Source organism: Eumetopias jubatus, unplaced genomic scaffold (assembly GCF_037043125.1).
Source record: "Eumetopias jubatus isolate StellerSeaLion01/CBP00866 unplaced genomic scaffold, mEumJub1_p1.0 scaffold_14, whole genome shotgun sequence".
In the NCBI taxonomy this organism is placed as follows: domain Eukaryota; kingdom Metazoa; phylum Chordata; class Mammalia; order Carnivora; family Otariidae; genus Eumetopias; species Eumetopias jubatus.
In genome coordinates, this window is record NW_028274820.1 from 97,444,092 (window position 1) to 97,448,765 (window position 4,674).

At 39.6% G+C, this 4,674-nt stretch overlaps 1 pseudogene; it reads left to right on the forward strand.

Annotated features, from left to right (window-relative positions):
• The first annotated feature begins 3,807 nt into the window (after window positions 1–3,807).
• Window positions 3,808–4,402, forward strand: LOC114211611 (olfactory receptor 2A2-like; annotated as a pseudogene).
• The last annotated feature ends 272 nt before the right edge of the window (window positions 4,403–4,674 follow it).

Consider the following 4,674-nt stretch of genomic DNA (forward strand, 5'->3'; position numbering starts at 1 on the left):
CCATGCATTGAAACTGTAACTTCAAAGTTACTTTAAGCAGCTCTTTAATTAATACAACCTTTTCTTCAGATTTCCCCAAATGTTAAGGGCAAATCAGATATAAACTACAAAATGCATTTGTTAAAATTTTTTCATAGGTTTATGATAGTCTAATATAAGAGACCAATTCCAATTTACACTTAGGAAACAATATATTCTCTTTTTTTTTTGATGTAATGTTCCATGATTCATTGTGTGTAACACCCAGTGCTCCATGCAGAACGTGCCCTCTTGAATACCCATCACCGGGCTAACCCATCCCCCCACCCCCCTCCCTTCTAGAACCCTCAGTTTGTTTTTCAGAGTCCATAGTCTCTCATGGTTCATCTCCCCCTCCGATTTCCCCCCCTTCATTCTTCCCCTCATATATTCTAAACTGATTAATTGAATTATTATAGCTTTTCAAATAAAATTCTCAAATTATTGGCATTTATAACAGTAAAACTTTCCTTTAAAGCAGAAGTCACAACTTTGCAAAAACACAAGATCTCCTATTTAGCCCTCAATGTATGTGTTTTTCATTGAATCTGACATTCATTTAACAAAAGCTTTGAGTCTCTTTTATATAATAATGAACAGGGTGATCACTCAAAAGGACAAAATGATGTATATGATAATACATATTCCCAGGATACATTTTATATGGTCAATGCAGCATGTGAATTCAATTGAATGGCCTCTGTATCCCATTCCTCGCTATTTCATCATTGACTGTGTCTTTAAAAATAGCGAGAGATTTATAATGACAATATAATTATTTTTACTGATATCTTTGACCAAGACTGCACACTAACTATCAGCTTATAGAGACTATGCACTCATAGTAAGTTGGTGCTCGGAACAGCCTGAATCCACCAAAGCAGTTAGGACCATCTTTACCCCAGACTGTTTAACTCGGCCTAGAAAGAATGAGCTGGCTGCCTGTCTTGTTCTTATGGTAATTATTTTTGTATAAGCAAAGAAAGCTCTTGAATGAAGCAAGAAGTCAAGGCTCAGAATATCCGAGGACTTTAATGCATTTTTAGGTATCCTTTTGATATTCGGCAAATAGGTCAGCTGCCACTCAATGGATAAACAGTGAGTACCTCTGTGTGTGTCCAAGATGGATCTCACAGCACTCTCCAGTCAATAAATTTCCATCTTAAATATATGGAAGAATATACAATCATTGCCAATATGTTTTCATTACTCAGATCATCCTGTTGCATGGGCCTTAAAAAAATCATATATATGAAGAAAAATTACAATTTTAGTACAAGTGAATTTAGCTCACAATGATGTACTGAACTATTTATGTAGAAAATTTGCTGCAACTGTGCAAAATAAAAGAACATCTACCATGTATATTTAAATACTGTGATGCTGTGCTAAATAATACATGATAAATTGATTCTCTTCTGTGTAGCAGATGAGGTCCAGTTGAGAAGTCTTATTTTTGATGTCAGTTACATAAGGAAAAAGAGTAATTCTTAGAGTAGACCCTAAAATTGAGAGAAAAATCACTACATTGGATAGAGTTTTAAAAATATTGTTATGTATGAGGAATGGTAAATGTTTAACAATGAGCTTTCTAGGGAGAAGGGGGGCCTTATTTATAGTGTTTGCCAATATCGTAGTGTAAATACTCCTACCAGGGCCAATTTCAAGTAATCACCATGTCACCTCTGAGCATGAAGTGGGAAAGGCCTGAGTGTTAGTAAGCCAGTAAAAACCAGCTCCATCAAATATTTGGAAGTTACAGACAGAGATTATAAAATATCCATGTAATTCCTTATATTTCCTAGTCTTCCTTGAAATTAGAATGAATACATAATGATTGTTTCTGACCTAAAAAAGTGAGACGTGATGTGCACCACTTCCAAGCTACAGTGGCTGTAAGCAGGTATGCATCTTCCCTCTATTTCCCTGCTGCAATCCACTAGGAGAACTTGTGTTCCGTGAGGCACAGCTACCAGATGAGCAAGGGCTGCCTTGCCCATGACTGACTTGGTGTAAGTGTAGAGTATTTATCAGTATAAGGCATTGAGGACTTAGGGTGTATCTGCTGTTTGTGGCAGCTGAGTATCATGTAGGAAGATGAAGGGTGGTGTATGTGATAGAGTTGCCATTTGGAAAACTCCAAAAACCTAGAAAGTAAGATACTAAGGCAAGATGTGTCTGGAGTGTGTCAAGCCCTTTGAGATTCAAGGTCAGGTAGATCAAGGTAGAGGGTAAGATGAGACAAGATCTCAGGCTAGTAATTATGGGGGTTGCCTGGCTGGTTCAGTCAGTAGAACATGAGAATCTTGATCTCAGGGTCATGAGTTCAAGCCCCATGTTGGGTGTAGAGATTACTTAAAAAAAATATGATAGATGATTGAAAGATAGATAGATGATAGAGATAGATGATAGAGATAGATAGATGATAGATAGATGATAGAGATAGATAGATGATAGAGATAGATGATAGAGATAGATGATAGAGATAGACAGATAGATGATAGATAATTATGGGAGGATCAAGGTCTGCATGTTGTTTAGTCAGATTATCCCAGAGTGGTTCCTCCAGAAGTGGAGTTTGAGATGGAGTTCGCCTGCAGGATATTTATTAGGGATCAACAGTTGTAGAAGGGAAGTGGAGACAGGAAACCTACAATGTCGGTGCAACAAAAACTCATTCAACCCCACAGGCACCTCTGAAACATTTATGGTCTACCAGTTGCACTGTGATGGCTGGGCCTTTGTATCCCCACCACAGAAGCAGCACCAGAAGCACATGCACTAGGATGAAGCATCGCTGCAGCTCAGTCAACCCAAAGGAGCTGATAGCTGGCTGCTATCTACTGGCAGCTAGACTGAAAGTCTTGCCTTCAAGGGGTGACTCTCCATATCCACCATGCAGGTTGAATTCAAGTTTGAGGAGCCTCTATTTTTTTCTTTCTTCTTGCTTGCTTGCTTGTTTGCTTTTTTTTTTCCCCCTGTTTTCTCATTTTCCACTTATCAGGTAATGGTAAGAATAACCCCAAGATAGGATATTATTCCTACTTTGAGTCAGATTTAAAAAGGATTCTTCTCAGGAGCCAGGATGGTAGAAGTACCCATCAGGGGGGCACCTGGGTGGTGTGATGCAGTTGGTTAAGCCTCAGGATGGAGCTCAGTGTTGGACTCCACACTCAGCAGGGAATCTGCCTGAGAGTCTTTACCTCCGCCCCTCCCCCACTAATTCTCTCTCTCTCTCTCTCTCAAATAAATAAAATTTTTTTTAAAGATTTTATTTATTTAACAGAGGGAGAAAGACAGCGGGAGAGGGAACACAAGCAGGGGGAGTGGGAGAGGGAGAAGCAGGCTTCCCGCCGAGCAGGGAGCCCAATGCGGGGCTTGATTCCAGGACCCTGGGATCATGACCTGAGCCTAAGGCAGACGCTTAATGACTGAGCCACCCAGGTGCCCCACAAATAAATAAAATCTTAAAAAAAAAAGTACCCATCAGGTAGGAAAACTACAAGGGAAGGATGAACTCAGCTTTACAAAGTCTAAACTGTGGAGTCAGCCACCTTTCCTACTGAGGAATTCTTGTCCAAGTTAAGCTTTGAAATATTTATTTTTCCTGCTTTTATTTGTCTCTTAACAAGAAAATGAAAGAAGTGTCCTTTGACTCAGCCATTCCACCCCTAGGAACATATCCTAAGCTTTTAATTAAAAAAAAATATATATTTTTTTAGATTTTATTTATTAGAAAGAGAGAGAGAAAGTGTGTGTGTGAGGGAGAGCGCATCTAAAGCAGACTTCATGCTGATTTTGGTGGTGATGTCCTGGGTTTGTGGTGATCAGCCACCCTCTCTATTACACTATCATCATGAATTGGAAAGAGTGCACAGTCTTGGCCGTTGCTTCCTGGATGTGTGGATTTATTCTGGCTCTGGTCCATGCCATTCTCCTTCTAAGGCTGCCCTTCTGTGGGCCCCAGGAAGTAGACCATGTCTTCTGTGAAATCCTACCTGTCCTCAAACTGGCCAGTGCTGACACCTGGATCAGTGAAGCTGTCCTCTTTGTTGAATGTGTAATTAACTTATTTGAGCCCCTTTGCTCAGTGCTAGTCTCCTATACTAGCATCCTCCCAACCATCCTGAAAATCCAGTCAATGGAAGGCCAAAGAAAAGCCTTCTCCACCTACTATTCCCACCTCTGTGTGGTTGGGCTTTTCTTTGTCACTGCCATGGTGGTTTATATGATCCCAGACTCTAGTCAAAGACAGTAGAAAGAAAAAAAGCTCTCCTTTTTTCATAGTCTCTTCAGTCCAATGCTGAATCCCTTCATCTACAGCCGCAGGAATGCTCAGGTGAAGAATGCCTTATATAGAGCTTTGCAGACAGGGTCTGTGTGAGGGGAGGATAGAACTTTTAGCTAGGTCAAATCTTTTCCCTTTGAGGTGTTGTTTGAGAATGACTTAAAGGTCAGAAAAATTAACAAACAGTAAAGTTTGATAAGAAAATGTGAATTGTTCAAGACTCTACCCGAAAGTAGAAAATATTTTGAAGTATGAGGATAGTCTCTGGTTTGGAGCATTTTTGTTCAGGGATGAGACATCTGGATTATCAATATGCTTAATGCTATAAAAATCTATAGAGCCCATTTCTTCAAGAAATAGTATCTTAA